Source organism: Apteryx rowi, unplaced genomic scaffold (assembly GCF_003343035.1).
Source record: "Apteryx rowi isolate R43461 unplaced genomic scaffold, aptRow1 scaffold_811, whole genome shotgun sequence".
Taxonomy (NCBI): Eukaryota; Metazoa; Chordata; class Aves; order Apterygiformes; family Apterygidae; genus Apteryx; species Apteryx rowi.
The window spans coordinates 88009-105873 of NW_020451107.1; the positions used below are offsets into that span (position 1 = coordinate 88009).

The 17865-nt window shown below is 39.1% G+C and overlaps 2 protein-coding genes across 2 annotated transcripts in view; one reads left to right on the forward strand and one right to left on the reverse strand.

Annotated features, from left to right (window-relative positions):
* The window catches only part of MRPS35 (mitochondrial ribosomal protein S35), a 51888-nt gene extending 44031 nt beyond the window's left edge, over window positions 1–7857 (reverse strand). Inside the window, exons 1-2 of the mRNA XM_026089417.1 lie at window positions 7734–7857; window positions 5731–6007 (exon numbers count right to left, since the gene is read on the reverse strand). The gene's annotated coding sequence lies outside the window, so the exon portion shown is untranslated. The remainder of the gene's footprint in view (window positions 1–5730; window positions 6008–7733) is intronic.
* Window positions 1–17865, forward strand: part of LOC112977271 (potassium voltage-gated channel subfamily KQT member 1-like) — a gene marked incomplete at its 3' end in the record, with an annotated part of 113674 nt that overhangs the window by 7108 nt on the left and 88701 nt on the right.

The window sequence follows — 17865 nt, forward strand, 5'->3', positions numbered from 1 at the left end:
TTGGTTCTTCTGGTATAACAGCTCTCAGATAATGAAACTAAATATATTTAGTGAGTAAGCTAGCATAGTGTTCTCCTGCTTCTGTCTTTATCAGTAAATGGAACCTATAGCCCATTATTTATAACTGTTTATCTCAAAGGGACTGTCAAATTGCCATCTCTGTCCTTCCCACAATTATCTCTAGAATACAAGCAGATATTTTCTTTTTCCCAATGATGTGATTGTAATATGACCAACGCTAGCAACAACTGAAGTTCAAAGTAATTATAAACATATGACAGCTTCTGAGATTCTGGTTTTGACCTTGATGTCAAAGCATAGCTCTGGACATGATATACTTTGGATAGGGTAATTTAGGGCCTTTTTTATTATCATTATTGGATTCAGAGTGTTTCTGGACAGTATAACAGTAAATTATTTGGTCATTTTATATGGAAATTGAACTGACAAGTGTTCTAATTTAGAACTATAATATCTGCTTTTCACATATATCCTCCCTGCAGAATGGTGCTATGCTGATATCTTGACTATGATGACAGACTTCCGGTACTAGAGGTTGAGGAGAATTAAAGGGAAGAAACTTAAGAACTATTAATTTTATTAAAGTGGGATGTTTCTTTAACTGCCTTGGATTGCATTATTAACTGGATGGAGGAGATGTTGGAGGAGATTAAGTTGCTAATGGAGGCACACTAATATTAAACAGAGCTATCTTCAGGATTCCATAAAGTTCCAGTATGGGCTGTGCTAAAAATACATGGGGACAGTCATTAATTTTTAGCTTATTTTCCTAAGGAAATGAGGTTTATGCAACCGCACTGTCTGAGTGCGTCTGTCTGAAAGTGGCTTCCCAAAGACTTTTGAGCCAATTGGCAAGTTTCAGTGAATATTGAAAGAGGATGAGACACCTCAGAGATATTAAGTTTCTTCAAGTTTTTTCCAAATAAGCAGTTGGATAGAATAAAGATAAATTAATACCCTCAGAGATGAAAACACTTCACTGTGAACTCAATTATATTGTTTAATAAGAGAGAGTCTTTACAGGAGAGAGATGTTACAGAAGTTCTTAAGGGAAAACTTTGATCAGAACTTACTTCTTATTACGCACAGAATAACATAACCACAGGGCATAAAACCACAGGCTACGTAAGTTTTATTTTCATTTGTTGTAATTATTGATGATTTTTTTCCATCATTTATGTAAGAAATTCAATCCATCCTATTCTAGAAGCTCAAATTTTTAACAGACTGTGCAGTGAATATCATTAACATCCCCACAGGCTTATGTTGTTTCTATAGTGAAACCATTTGTTTCTATAATGAAAACAAATACTGTAGTGTGGCGTTGATATGGTGCTATTGATGGAATTTTGATGTACTTTTTTGGAAATACCCTTCGTTCTTACAGAAACCAGTAAAATAAAAAGCAGTGCCTTGATGTTAATGTTATAATTGCTCATTAACATGTGGTATCAAGTTCAAGAGGAAGAGTGTTTCAGATGCCTTTATGATCAACAAGCTGATATTAACTGAATACTAGATGTATTTGTACAGTGTCATTGTATGAATTTACTCTTCCAGTCTTTTTGATACAGAAGCTAAGGAACATTAATTAGAGTGCTATGAAGAGGCTGATCTCCTCTGTAAACGGTGGTTGTAATTTCCCATCTCCATGAAGATACATCACAGATTGCATGCCGAAACCTGCTGATTTTTCTGTCTCACAGCCAAGGCCAATGATAAACATATCAGAATCCTGAAAACTGACCATGAAGTCATGTTGTCATACAGTGAAAAGTTTCTGTGAATGTTTAAAGAAATGATTAGATCTCTTTCAGGAAGGCTTAGTGCGCCAGGCCTGATACAGAATCAGAAGGAATGCTTGATTCCTGCATACAGAGAAGGAAAGGACATCCAAACATACTGGCTAAGAAGACAAATGGAGATAAAAGCAATAAAGATGAGCACAGCAGCACAGACATTAGTAGAAGAAAGAAGCAACTCATCAGAATTGAATTAGGGAGCTTAAACCCTAGGAATGGTAGGGCACAGAAGAAAGGATTTCTCTAAGGTCAGTGCTTCTGACACTTGTGATGGACACATGAAATGATCAGTTCTGGACTAGGGTAAGCTAAACTCAGAGAAAAGGCAAAATTGAAATCTTTTTGTATTTTAAAGAACAGCAAATATGTCAGGCTGTTAAATACTTTGAAAACATGAAGTGCTCATTACTAGTAAGAAGTGTAGATGTTTTAAAAGTTGAATGTCTTCGGGCAGTTGATTCAGAAAGGTCATTTGATGGGGAAGGTCTTTATGAATGATGTGTGGCTCACAGCTGTGATTTGAACAGCATTGGTAATAGCTATTGATTCAAACTAGTCCGTGATAATTCAGACATGTACGGTGCAAAGGTGCCAAGAAAGATATGGAATAGTTGCGTGTATTTGTAAAATACTTTTTAAACATTCTAGGTGTTTTAGAGATATTAGCTAGTTACTTCTAAAACATACGAGAAATAATTATCCCCATCTGAAAGACAGTGAAATACTGGCAGTAATTAACTGAAGTGACCAAAAGCAAATAGTTTGGACAACTTAGTTTCTGAATAGTACTCCTGAGTAGAACTTGATAAATAATGGATTTTTTGATTTAGTTCTTTTATTGAAGATAATCAAATTGTTATTGTGTCACTTGTGTGTGTTTTTAAAATAAAAAAAGCTGGAAGATTCCATTTTGATTTAACTCAAAACAAGTGTTCTGGTTTTGTTTTCTGTTTCAGCACCTTATTATAATAAGTCAAATTTTACATAATAATTGCAATAATTCCAGTAATTTGGGAAAAAATAAAAGTAACATTTAGAATGCATCACTGTTTCTACAAATTGTAAAAACAATATAGAAAAAAACACCAATGTTTTTACAAATTGGAAAGACAATATTTTGTTTTGAAAACATTGAAATGAAATGTTTTGACATTTTCAGAATCTTCCTTCTCTCTTTTCTTTCCCTAGCCAAAACTATTCAGTGGAGGTGAGGTGAACGAGCAAATAATATTTTCCTAAGAGCTCTGTTTTTTGGGCTTATTTTTTTTAATAAATAGTAAAATAGTCAAATGTACTGCTGACCCTGTCTGGCGCAACATGAAGCACTTTAAAACTCCAGCAAAACCTTGAGAAATATTTAATTTTGGTTCTCACAGAAGCAATACTTAAAAGTTAATTAGCAAAAGTTTTAAGCAATGACTAAAAATTAGAGAATTCTGAAGCAGCAGTGTGTATCAGATCATGAGACCTGGTTATAATATCCAGGAAGAGAGTCATGGCAAAGAAATAAAAATATGGAAGCAATATGTCCAGACTGTATGTGGAATGTCACCTCTTGGGAAAGCTGATATATCTGACAGTACTAAAGAAAGTTATGGAAGTTTCATCCTCAAAATATATTTAATGGAATGGTATCTTAATGAAGAAACTAAAGCTGAGCTACTATGTCTCCATGATCAATTTCTTAATTGATTTCTTAATATTTTTGAAAAATTAATTGGCTTTTGACATACTTGAAAGAAAAGCTAGGTGTTACTGCAAGTTAAAATTAAATCCTGGCCTCTGGGGGCTGCACCAGCAAAATGCAACACATTTGAAAGGTTTTGCTGCAGAGCCAACTTTTTTCTTCTTTCACAGTAAAATGCTATATTTAAACTCTTGAAGGAAAGGTGAATAGAAGCCCTTTTTCCTTTCTGTGGTGTATCTTACTTCCCAGCTCTATTCATTGTCTTGCATTTGCTGGCCTGAATGCTATTCTTTTGTCTACTGCTCCCCTTGATTCCTTCGTTTTCTATTTGGCTTATTTTTTCTACTTTTTCCATATCTTTTCTTCCTTTTGCTATTCCCACCTCCCTTTCACATTTTCTGGCACATACACACCAAAGTGGCAGGTAAACTGAATCAGGAAGTAATGTTCACCAAATCCCAGAATATGAGAAATAGAGGGGCAAACAACAAAACTGGTAGGAGATCAGTTTAAAACAGAGAAAAAAAAGTCCTTCTTTCCCCAGCGGATAGTGAACTTCTGGATCTTGTTACCACAGAAGGTTGGGGAGGAAGAAAGCAATGACAGTTCAAAAAGGGATTAGTCAAATTCATGCTCAAGTCAATAAATAAATAGAAAGAGGGCTAGGCAGGGAGGTACCTATTAAGAGTCCTAATAGGGCAGTTCTGCAGGCTGGGGGAGTAGGAAGGAAAGGAACTGCAAAAAATGACCAGACTCATATGCTCCATCTAAACAGTATCTCCTCTTGCCACTCGCCATGCAGAGTGTTGGGCTAGATGGGCCACTGGGCGTATCGGTAGAGCATTTTTCCATTCTTCTCCATATTCTTTACCTTCCCAGCATCTAAAAAATCTCACTCCCTCTCTATCCGCTTTGTATCACTTTTATCAGCTGATTATTCCAGGTGTTTAAGGATGAACAGAAATGGAATAGTTTGTCTAGATTAGAGCTTTTCTCCTCATTTCATATTTGTCAGTCCAGCAGCAATGATGAGACCAAATCATGTCTTCAGCTTTTCTATTTCTCTGGTCTAATGCTCCCTTAATGTTCCACTAGTACAAGACAGGATATCTAAGACATGCAGCTTTCGGATATTCCCTGATCCAAATATTGGTGTACCCCTGAGAAAAGATCAAGTATATAAAGTATGATGAAGGGCCAAACTGACTTAAGAGCTCTCAGCAAAATATAGCAATGCAATGCAAACAGCTTTGGATTTATAAAGAGAGACACAGTCTGTGGAAGAGGTTTATGTGAGGAAGGGAAACAGTATTTCACATTGCAAGCATTCAAAATATCAGCAGTCACATCCACAGAAAGCAAATAACCGAAAAAAACACCCATGAAATAAACCTCAAAATTTGTAAGATTTAAAACTGAACAGACACAGGCTGGATTCTTTTCAATTGCCTTCTGATTGGAGTCAGCTGAACAACTTCATATCATATACAATTGGGCTATCAGGCTTGTTTGGCTGCAACCTAGATCTAGCTGAAGAGAAAAACCTGAAAACAGCTATCCTCACTATTCCCATGTGTGATCTGGAATTTTCCTTTGGTTGAAGCCTTCAAATCCCTGAAAATATTTTGTTCTGAGGCAAAATAGTACATCAGATATGCCCAAACTTCCTGTTGGGCAGGCTGCCAGTTAGCAGAGTCCAAAGCTAGGCAAACTTCCACCAGAAACCTGTCTGGTCTCCTTCTCCAGTTCTGCTGAAACCAACACATTCCCAGACTACTTTCTAATTTTAACATACTAGTATTTTCAACAGAAAAATTGTTCCTTTACCAAAATTTCCGACCAACTCTAATTTGTGCATGATCGCATACATCCAAGTGCAAGACCTTTCAACAGAACATCAAGCCTCAGGAGACTAGAAATAGATCTATGAGAGAACAGCGGGACATCGAAACTTGCCTACAAGGCGCATGAGCAACCTCTTCTTCCCTTAGTTTCACCAGCTCCCTTAGTCAGCAACTCCTCTGGATACCAAAAGTACTTAAGCGACAGGAATGAGGTTTTGTTCAGACTAGCAGGAATGTTTTATAGAAGCATAAGGCTATTGAACATAAGACAGTACAATCCCATTTAGAACAAAGTGAAGTCCTTCAGGCACCCAGGAATATACCTTCCTTAATAGGCCTCCCCCAAAATAACCACTTAAAAGAAAAAGCAACTTACCCCTCTGGATCCCCTCAGAGAACTTTTGGTTGGCAAAACTCATTTATTCTCCATAAAAGCAGATTGTCTTGAAGTTATCAGTTTTCACTGGACAACTTAGTTGTCTGTCATCAAGAAAAAAGCCTAAGCTCAGATGGCTGTAATTGCACATAGATTTACTCGGACATATTACCTTCAGTCTGTTTTCTTTGCCTTGTAATTTAACTCCAGATGAAGCAAGTGGATTTATTCTGTTCCAGTGTGTTAGTAGAATAGAACATTTTGCCTTCACATCTTGCTAGAGCAAACAATAGATAGGACAAAAGTATTATCTAAAAGTTTCAAAAAAATAATTTTTGTTATAATTTTAACTGGAGACAAAACTGAGCCATTCACAGTTATCTAACTAAAGGGCTTTTTTATAACAAAGTAAGTCACAGCAGCTCAGTTTTGAGAAAGAAGGAGAGCAGGACAAAGACATGTCTGGTTGTGTTAATAACATCAGTGACCCCTGATCAAAGCATCTAAATGCTACTAAGAATTCCTATAATATTTTGTGTTGATTTTCTTTCACTGTAGGGCTCGCATTTTTCTATGAATGTTTTCCCTCTCTTAAAACACACCTTTTTAGGGTTGATTAAGTTTGGCAAGCACAAAAGGCCACAAAGCAATTATTGAGTTCTGGGTTGCCAAGGAGCCTATCTGTCTTCCAGTTTATAAGTTTGTTCCCTCCTCCCACATCCCTTTTTTGTTGTTCAGGAGATAACATTCCAACAAGTGTCTCATATATCGGTGCTGCAAGTACACTTATCTGCAGTACATAAACATAAAAAACATGCAAATAGTCTTTGCTAGGAATGGTATCATTTGATGCAAAACTCAAAAGAAGAAAGGGTAAGACTTTTCCTTTAAGAGCTTTCATTAGGCTTGTCTTCTGTGGAAAATGAGATAGTTATGACCTTGACAGAATTCACCTTTGAATAAAGTACTTGACATGAATTTGCTCTTAGTGTTGTAGTTAACTTACTTGTTCCAAGTGTTTGAGGGCTCCAGTAGAGCATACTCAAAGCCAATTAATCTGTTAAACAGAATTTGTCCCTGGCTACCGTAACAACAAAAGCATGTTTACAATTGCACTACCTACTCTCCAAACTGAAGCAATGCTTAAGGAGATCGGGACCCAGGGAAGCACTTACTCTTAACCTTTAATCCTGATTGACCAACCATCTAATGCAGTAGCACTGCTAATTTAAATTTGTTAGCACATGAAACAGATTTAAGGATGATGCTTAAAATATATTAAAAAAAAAAAAAACAGTTTTCTTTTGTTGTATGCATAAGACTTAAGGAATTTTGGAGAAATCATGAAACAGCAAGACCTCCCGTGGGAAAGCATGGCACCTCCATCTTCTGTGTTGTGTGATCTCTGTTAAGTGAAATTCCAAAATCATATATGAAATAAACAAGAAATTTTTAGAAAATCCTCTTTCCTCTGTTTTGTTGTTGTTGTTGTTTTTTAGAGAGAGAGAGGAAAGGTCTACAAACAGGTAATCGGGGGTAAGTTTCTGGTATCTTTTTTCAGAAAAGTAAAAATTGCAAGGAAAAGAAAGCCAGGTATTTTGAGAGGAAATACTTATCTCCTCTAGATTGAGCAGCTATATGGCAGACAAGGAAAATAGTATTTGCTGAATAGTATTTCTTTCAGGATAGGAGAGAGCAAACCAACTCTACAAGCTGGTAAGTCCTCCTTATTACTCTGTAGGAACTGAATGGCTGCCGGCAAGTGAAAAGAGTTAACAGTTCTTTGTTGGTGTAAATAACTACTTGCGAGAAAGTAAACAATCCCAACCAGCTTTCACCCCCTTTCCACACAGAGAACTATCCATTGCAAAACAGACTACGGTTAGCAGGGATCAAGAGAAAGCCAGACAGGCAGCTGGTGGAGAGATGGAGATTGCCACACTACAAGCTTTAAGTACTTTCACCCCAAGCCAACAATATTAAACTCACACTCATCCACTTACCCTCTTATAAGTAATCCAGAAATCTAATCAGAAATATTTAGGGAGAGCTGGGACCTGCTAGTCACTTGTTGACAAGTCAATGCTGGTAGAATTTGCCACTGTATTTCAGGAAACAGCTTGTTTCTCAAACCAAAACATGAAGTGAGACTTGGAGACAAACCACTGGTGGTTAGTGGTGAGCCTTGCATGGGAGAGCCTTTCACATGGTTACCATATATTCAACTATTTTCCTGCTCTTTATAGGGAATTTGGCACTAACTCAAGTTTGTTTGCTTTTTTGTCCAGTATATTTAAAAAAGTCATTGGTTAGAGCTAAGTTTAGCAGCACAGAGGCTGTAGGAGCAAGCCACCAGGGATTTTCCTGATTGTCTGAGCCAATAAAACAAAAGCTTTTTGGATTCTGCAGATCAGCTGGCAATTATCAAAGCATTTCTTATTTAATGTCAGCCTTCTCAAAATGAACCTGCATTCTGATGCATGCCTCAGCAAAAGTGATAGCAACCTTAACAAAATATGAACGCAGTGTGTGCTGGCTTCTGGTATGAAGAGGTCAGAGAGAGAAGGAAAAACTGTTTTACTCTATTAGAGGAAAAGGTGCAACAGGGTGATTTGTTACTCTGGGCATGGATTTACTTGGGGGCAGGGAGGACTTGGCCTTTGCTTTTGTTACCTGTCTCCAGAATGTCTGTCCCAACACAAGTACTGCTTTCTCAACTCCACGACTTCTTTCCAACTCCCCTGATAAGCTGTGGTGTGCTCTGGGAGTATACACAGCTCCATCACTCTGCCAGGGGCATCGCCAGCTTTGATCTGCACAGACCAGGGAGAAAGCTTGCACATGTTCTTGTGTGCTCCCTCAGCCTTCACTGTTGCTCTGTTCTGCTAGCTTTACCTGCAAACTATGCAAACTCAGCTGAGCTCTGGCTCCTCTGAATAATTATATAGGATAGCACAGGGAATATATAGTACAATAGATGTGCTAGTCGCAGGGTGGTGGGGAAGGTACAGAGGAGGATGCAGTGGCAGGCAGATAGCAGCAGGAGCAGTGGAGGGAGATAGGAAGCATACAGAGAAACTGTAGAGAAGAAATGCTGCTTTGCTTAATATTTTAGAAATTACAAGATTTCACAGCTATCAGACTGCAGGATTTCTGAGCTTCTCCCTGAGGATATGTCTTTGTTTTTCAGTTGCTCCAAGACATGGTGGCATGCATGCACATGCACTCACTTTAAACTATCTTGATTCAAAACTGCCACCACTGTGGTAAGAGCAGGCTAGAAAGCATGCCTAGCATTCACAGACAGCTAACCTGTGCTGAAATACTTTGCCATCAGCAAGTCTCAGGAGAACCAGTTCAAAGCTAGGTTGGGTATACCTATTTCAGCTGCAGTGACAATTGTGTAGACATACCCTGAGGTGAATTTGAGAAATAATCACACAAGTTGTCAGGCCCCTGAGTACACCAAAAGGCTGGCCAGGGCAACTACAGCTTGTTGATGCAATCAGAACCCTGAGAGCAACTGTATTCCTATCAAGATGTATCCCTGCACCTTGCAAAAATCTGCTTTTGGAGGGGTACTTTTAAAAAGCCCTGGTTTTGGCTAGAGCATGCGTGTTGTCCATCAGTTCCTAGGCATGTTCATCTGGTCCTTTGTCCTGCCAATTGATGGGGTAGTGTAGCTCCCCACAAATTAGTTTAGAGACTAGAATTTGCTTCACATGTTATTCTGGCTGCCCTTGTACTATGATTGCAGGTGGGGGGTGGATTGGTGGTTGAAAGGTGGGTGATGAGGCTTTAACAAGAAGATCTAAAATACTTGGTTGATCTTCATGGATCATGGGTGAGCCAGGCTGGTCAGAGCAATTAGAGTCTGTTGGTGCTCTCAAGGCACTGACAGATGCCTCATTGTTTCAGGTTCTCTATAGAATCCGATGGACAGTGGCTAGATATAGTGTACAATTTTTAAGGTTATTCTTTTGAAGTGTGAGGTTGTGGAGCAGAGCTGAAGTCAGGAGCAAATTCCACTATCATGGAATCAACATCTTTTACAGCTTCTGAAATAATCATTGCAACATACAGGCAAAAAGCATTTAAAAATATTATATATTTTTAAACATATCAAGAAGCCAACAGGCAGCCTTCACTTTCCTCTTTTATGGTATGCAAAGGTAAACAGCATTGAATTTGAGTACGAGCTCTCATAAACATGAAAACTGACCTTTGTATACAGAAAGCAATAAGCACCATCTGCTTCCCAAGATGTCCTTGTGTTTGTTGGTAAGAAGCTTAAATTTATTTTGATATATTTGAGTGTGTTTGTGTTCATCGTCCAAATTGTTTACAACTGATAATGCTTTGAATAGTTCTTTTGGGGGATTCTTACCTTTATCATATCTTGAGATTGAAGATAAAAATCATTATCAGTTTTATGTCTTTCTTAATTTGCTAGTTCCTAGAGTCAATATTATATTAACAGGACAGCTATTTTAATTTAATCTACAGCTTGGTGTACTTCAGTCAGAGATTTGTTTTCCTGTGACCATTTTATGCATTCGTTTCCCCCTGTAATCCTTCATCATAGCCCTTTGCCATAGTTTCTGTGCAGTCAGGGGGAAGCGGTAGCAGGATTAATCTCCTTCACACAAAGGAAAAAGTAGCACTCCTGCCCTTTGACCTAATGCATATTACATGCTTACTGTGCTGTAAAAAGCATCAAATAATTCAGAATGAAAATTCATATTGATAGGAACCTTTTTATTGTATACAAGCAGACTGTCTTCAACAAGTTACAAAGACACATAAAAATGACCTGTCTCTTCTTTTTGCCTTTACTCATCTCAATGAACTGAGTTCTGAACAGTGCCCAGTTGCTTTTATCGATCAGATTTCCACTCTTGATTTCTCAATCATCTTAAAGTCTGGCTTGATTTATAACATATTTGTCTGGCTAATGTCTCCCACTCCACAAAATATTCTCATTTTGAATGAATAATCACATGTCAACAGACATTCGGTACTGGCAAAATTGGATCAGATGGTGGAATTTGAGCTTGCTCTTACTAATACATCAGGAAGCAAAATGATCTTTAGCAGCATGGGTGATCTGGTGGTAATACTTCCTCTAATTCAGCTCAAGAGGTAGATCTGCTGCAGTTGCTCAGTTGGGTTTTGCATATGTGGGAAAACCCAGTAGGCAGTGGGCTCCTGCAGTGGGCTACAACCTGTTTTAGAAATGACTTAATCTGATGATATTTAAAGATGCAGTATTTTTCTATAGGCTTCCATAAGATTGCTAAACAATTTTGTTAGCCTTTTTATTTGGTGGGGTTTCTTTTATTCATTCTGAGTGTGAATGGTGACTTTTATTTTTTTTAGGTAGAAAGGGTTAAATATACTCTTCAGATTTTTTTTAATACTAAAAACTTGTGTAACAACACAGTTGGTATAGTCAAGAATTAAAGCAACTGTGGTAGGGCAGGGACAGCGTCATGGCGGGGCTCTAGCCCGGCACTGCTGCAGTGTCATGGGGCAGGGACTGATGGCCCTGGGCTGGGCTGAAATGGGGGCCTGGGACCGGGGAGGGGGGAGGCCCCAAGGGACTGGTCAGGGCCAGTGAGGCTATTAGTGCCTTCAGGGCCCCAACAGTTGCCTGGGTAATTATTAGCAGGTTTAATGTCTATTAACTCCTTTCCCCCTCCCCATCCCCCACATAAATGACCTATCTGGAAAAAAATATATACATTCCCCATCATATTAAAGGCAAAGATCAATGAGATTGTTTTAGAGCTTTAGAGCTGAGGACACTTGATGGGTATATATTTCAGTCAAGTTGGGCTTGGTAAGAAGAGAACTTTATTTTTCTAAAACAAAGCTTTCTCCTGAGGAAAACTATTTGTTGCCAGAGCTGTTTGCTGCTGAGCTGTGCACACAGACTGATGTCTGCTCTCCCCTCCTGTGGCACGTGCATCTCTAATTCCATACAGATTATTGTATAGTCTTCCTTTTAAAACCTATTGCCTCTGTGCTAGTGCTTTGCTGTGACTAGATTACTGGAACAACATCCTTATTACTAATTCACTGCAAGTGGGTGACCTTGAACTTAGCCTTTTTTTTTTTTCCACTATCCTTGCTATTGGTAGTTGTAGGAAACTTGATTTCCTTATGACAGCTACTGAATTTCCTTAACATCTTGTATTGCATACCTTGCTGCTCATTCGTTTCCTCTAATTTAATAGCTCAGCTATTGCAGTTCTTTCCATGACTTGCCTTACCACTTCTGTTTGTGATGACTGTCACTCGTTAGTCTGCAGTTACCTATGACTGTGTCCCCACTGCAGCTTGGAGTCTGTTCCCACCTCAGATGACCTGCCCTCATGCTCATGGTACCATTGCTTTTGCCACTGCCTAGGATGATTTTTTATTGCTTGGACAAAGACACCACTCATCTTCCTATCGTGACAGGTGCTCAGCTCTCTTTGTGCTTTCTGGCATTCAGACTGAACATTGGGCTTTCTGACATTCCCTTAACTGTTTCTACACTAGGCTTTTTATTCTTCCAAGCTGTAATAAACAGGCTGTAATAATTTCTCATTTTTGGAATCAACATCAAGAGTCTCAAGCCCATCCATCCCTATTTTAAGCTGTCCTCGGTAACACATTATAATGGTCCAACACTGCTTAGTGCTGATACCATCCTTGTCTGTTTCTCTGATTGTCAGTCTCATGATTGTCTTCACCAATAGTTTTAATTTTCAACTGCTTTGTAGGTATCAGGTTAAATGTCTGAATTTTGCTGCAGAGCACTGTTGCTGTATATCATGTCAGTTATACCATACCCCTGAACATATATTCTGGATTTGTAGGTTTAAATCCTTGTCTGATTGTTTTCCAGAAAGTCCACCTTCTGGAAAGAGGAATGGTAGTCTTTCATTAAAAATTTAGAGGTTTGTTTCCACCCTCTTCCTCAAATTGATTTCAGGTGTCATGAGATTACAGAATGTCCTTCAGTTTGCTGTTACAGTCTCTATGTATATTCATAGTATTATGTATACTCAGCTGAATCCTAGACACCCAGTCTGCCATGTCCTGCCCAAGGTGAGAAGTGATTAGCCACTTGATAATGTCAACTCTTAAATCTGCTGAGATTATAATCTTTGCTGGGGTTCGCCACATTCTCGGTCATGGAATACAGGGTTGCTCTTCTTCTTGAGGTACTGGGGCTGTGGCTGTTTTTCCCCACCTATTGCATTGTTCATCAATGGGGTACTCTTTCTACCTTTATGTATTTTCCACTGTGCAAGTTCTGCACCGTGATGCAAGAGGGTTAAGTTTGGTCTGTCCATGGACTCCTGTCTCTGTTCAAGAAACTGTACTCCTCTTGTGCTAGTAGCTGTCTTTGTTTTGACCCTTACATGTAATGATCCTTTGCCTTTGCACTTGGAAGTCATTTCTTTAGAATTAGATTGGCTTCTCTGAACAATAACTCGTGTGAGCTGAAACTACATTCCCATACCCATTCATACTTTCAATTAGTCTCCAAAGATAGAGATGGATACCTGAATTTTTCGGCTTTGTAATGTAAGCATTTATTCCTTTTCCCACTTATTTTGGGACTCCAAACTCAACAAAACCCATTGGCAGTATTATTTAATATTTGTCTCCTCCTCGGTGAGATGATGTGTTATGTTGAAAAAAGCATTTGCAATACTTTTTTTCTCTGTTTGACTAGTCCTGTGTGTAGCTCTGTGCTTGGTTCCATACTTCTGTATATTTTCTGTTTGGAAATTCAGCATTCTGAGTAGGGTCAGCACTTCCACACTGCCTTTTTGCTCAATTTGCATGTGCTGTCCTGTTAGGCACCTGGCACAGAAAGCAATGCAGTAGATAGTCTGCGGCCATGGTGCTTCCTGTAGGGCATTGCTGGCTGGAGTTGTGAGAAGACTCCAGACTTCTAAAACTCTAAACTGTTTCTTTATTAAATCTATTTATGAAGATGTTTCAGCTACACCTACCTTCTAGCCACATGTGCACAGACTGCATTTCTGGGGTCTCCTCCTCCTTTTGCCTATATTGAAGTCTGGTGAGGATCTCCACTTAAGGTTCAAGATGTGACATTTTAAGAACAGCTAATATTTAGTAATGGCTAATATTTACGCTATCTTGCTGCTACTTCAGTGGCTGAAGTTCTTAATATTGTAGTATACAAAGAGAAAACCTTTTTGCTTGAAATTACCAGGAGGTTTGGGATTAGGAAAAGGAGCTTATTGAAACTGGAATATATCCAGATGCTCTAAAGCTCCTCTTGCAAAAAACATGTGTTCATCTTTTATGACCAAAAGTGATCAGCGATGATTCTACATTTCAAAAAATACATTTTATATGAGGACATGGTACTTCAGCAATAAAATGTGCAGTCTATCCAGTGCTAGAAAAATTACATCTTTATTATTCAGTGGGGAGGAGTGACACTCACTGGCCAGAATATATAGTGCCATAAACTAAGTGAATTTAAGGTGTTCTTTGAATGCTTTTAATATGTGTTTTGGAAACGGAGAGAGAGAGATACACTCAGCAGCTTTAGTCTCTTAGTAAATAAATGGCACCAATTATCTCCCCTTGTACATTCTCATGCAAATACATCTTTGCACCTTGGATCACCTTTTTCTTGATTTGGCTTCTTTTCAAGGTTTCTGAATCTGGTTGCTTTTCTTGAGGCCTCGCAGGAATCACGGAATCACAGAATGGTTGAGGTTGGAAGGTACCTTTAGAGATCATCTAGTCCAACCCCTTGCTTAAGCAGGGTCACCTAGAAGGTGTTGCTGAAATGTAGTGATAATATTTGCAGGCTATATTAGAATATCCAGGTCTTCTCTTTGTCTGTCTTAAATTAAAGTGGAACAGGAGGAAGAGTATAAAGTACTCTGTCATCGTCGTCCTCAATATCTTGATAGACCATATTTAGACTAATGTGAACAGAACATGTATTGTGCTGTTGTTGAAAATACCATAGTCCTATTTCCTTTCATTGTATTTATATCTGATCTATAACAGTAGGTCTGTAAAATCAAAGTGTATGAGCAAATCTTGACTGAGTCGATTTGCTCCAGGAGTTCTCTTATCATCTTCAAAAAGATGTGCGTTAAATATGAAGCAATAAAAAAATCTTCTGCTCCTGTTTATCTGTAGCTAATTAATTTGCATCTTCCTGAGGCTGACCTGTCATTATTATTGAAAAGAAACTGAAGTTCTCTCACCTGTTTTGGATTTTTGGCTTCATAAGTGGCCTAACATGAGGCAAGTAATTTTAGCCTGATTCTAGACAGCTTAGTACCACTAAGTACCACTGCAAAGTTATGTACTATTGGATTGCTGATAAGCATTAAAAAACATCTCTAAATCCTCTCACAATATTTCTGATCTGCAGTTAAACATGTCACTATCTCTTAGCCATAGCCAGTTTTAAAACAACCACGTGGGGTACTGAAAATAACATAACCACCACAACACAGAGTTCACAGCGAGCAAAGGCCTTACCAGAATCCTTGTTACCAGTACCTGACGTAAGTAGATTAAAGCCAGCTCTTGTGAAGCAGCAGCAGTTGGACCTTTTGACTGCTATATGCCTTGCATAGCATAGACTTTCCAGTACAGTTACAGGAGGAAAAGGCAAGATTTTTTTTTTTCAGCCTGTGGAAAAGGGGATTAAGAGGTTATGCTTATGCTTTGCTAGCAACGTATCCTTTCTCCTCTGTTCTAGCCTTCTGATGAAAGTTGTCCTCTCTGCCTTGCTAAACCATCTCTGCTATTTCACTTGAAAATAGCTGGTCTATACTGTCAGCCTGTAAGGGGTGCACCTTCTTTGGAGTAAGTGGAGGTAAAAACAGGAAGTGCTTATTTGAGCGATGCCTGCTTAAAACCTGTAGAAAGTACAATGATAATGAACGATAGCAGCTGAAATATGATTTCTGTATTTGTGTATATCTTAATATAATGAATCTGGTTTGTATTTTATTACAGTACATGACATGTGGAATCTCTGTATTTATATAGCATCCATACTAACAGCTTAAAAAGTCAAAGAAAATTCATGTGAATTTCCTCTGACTTTTTGTTTATTACTAATGTGGGCAGTAGAAGAAAACAAAGGGATTTTAAAATGCAACTGAAATGGCAGGGATCTGGGAGAAATGAATGGGGCTGTACTCAGAAGCAGCTTTACATACATGCATTTTGCCTAGAAATAAGACCTCTAGCAATGGTAGGAGTGGAACAGCAGTCTCATAAGAAAGATGAGAACAAACTAAGTAGTTCCAGGAAGTGCTTGTTAAATGTATGCTTGAGTTGTTTGATGTGGTTATCTGCTATTTCAGAGGACTGAAGCTAAGACCAGCCAAGTTCCTATGTTCCCATGGCTGTTAACAGGAAAACAGTCTGTGCTTCAACAGACCCAAGTTCTACATGCCTCTGACACTGTTCTGATGTATGGACAAGTCTGTTCACCCCTTTGTGGCTTTCTCCATTCACCCATCATTGGAATTGCTAATTACCTTATTTTTATGTATACATTTTCTTTACATGGAAAGCAGTCCTACTACTGTTTTAAGGAAAGGCTAAAGCTTTGCATATGCCCATGCCTAGACTCTTCTAGTGTTGGTTGCTGGGAATACACTTGAGCTATAAGCTCCTTATCAGCTTGTTCTTTCCCATTTCACAAGTGCTGGCTTGTGTTCCTGTGTCTCTAAGTTTGTTCTCAATGCTTTGTTCTGTTCAGTTTTCTTTTTTGGAATACCACTTTCCAGTCATTGTGCCTGTGGGAAAAAATCACAGAATCACAGAATCACAGAATCACAGAATCACTGAGGTTGGAAGGGACCTCTGGAGATCATCTAGTCCAACCCCCCTGCTCAAGCAGGGTCACCTAGAGCACATTGCACAGGATTGCATCCAGGCGGCTTTTGAATATCTCCAGAGAAGGAGACTCCACCACCTCTCGGGGCAACCTGTTCCAGTGCTCTGTCACCCTCACAGTGAAAAAGTTTTTCCTCATGTTAAGATGGAAGTGTCTGTGTTTCAGTTTGTGCCCATTGCCTCGCGTCCTGTCGCTCGTCACCACTGAAAAGAGTCTGGCCCCATCCTCTCGACACCCTCCCTTCAGAAGTTTAACTTTTGCCCCCTCTGCTGGCTGGCTCATCAGGACCTGGACACAGTCCCATGCCAAAAGTGCCGCTAACATATCTTGGCCAGGGCATTGCTATCTGGGTCCCTTTTTCCTTCTCCCCTTATTCTTCTAAAGACATATCAGTCCCAGCTATTTGCCAGCAATGAAGAACTAGAAATCATTAAAATGCCCACCACAAACACATTTTTCTTCATTAATGCCATCAAAATTGGTGAAACTGCTTCCGGCACATAAGAGACTGGGAGAAATCAGACTTTAATTTTCAGTAAATATGATGAACATAGCCCCTTCTCTCCTCTACTCCTGACAGCACAGGTTTGGCTTGGTCTTTTGCACTGTGCTGCTGAATCTCAGGCCTTTACTAGCTGACTGTCAGCTAACAAGATTGCCAATACAGGCCATACTCAGGAGCAGCAATCAACAGAACCAAATGCCAGTTAGGCAGCAGGAGAAGTTTACCGAAAGCACCCAAGAGACTGTAGCTATTTAAGGGGTTAGGGTAGGAACTTCAAGCTGCTTCTTGCACTTGGGTGTCTTGGTCTCCTTGGGGCGGATTTCAAGAAGAATACCACGCTGCTTTGAAATCTCTTTGGAAATCAATGCACTAGCATTTTTTTTTATTAATTGTACCAATAGATCAAGGTGTCAGACCCTAGGGATAGAAGTGCCAGCCCTAAACTGTATGCCTAGGTAAGAATAATTTTCACAGCCTGCAACCTCCTTAAAACTAGATGCCTAAAATCTTGTTTCTGTGTTGGGCCCAGTCTTTCTGCTTGCTCCTACCACTCCTACTTAGTCACTAGAGCACCTGCTTCTGCTCAACAGCTTCTGAGCATAGGGACATTCACACCCATGTCTTCCACCTTGGGGCAACACCCTAACAATCTGGCTAAGAGCTAGGTGTCACAGACAAAACAGCTTCAAGTCAGGAAATTTTACTTAATTTTTTGCCA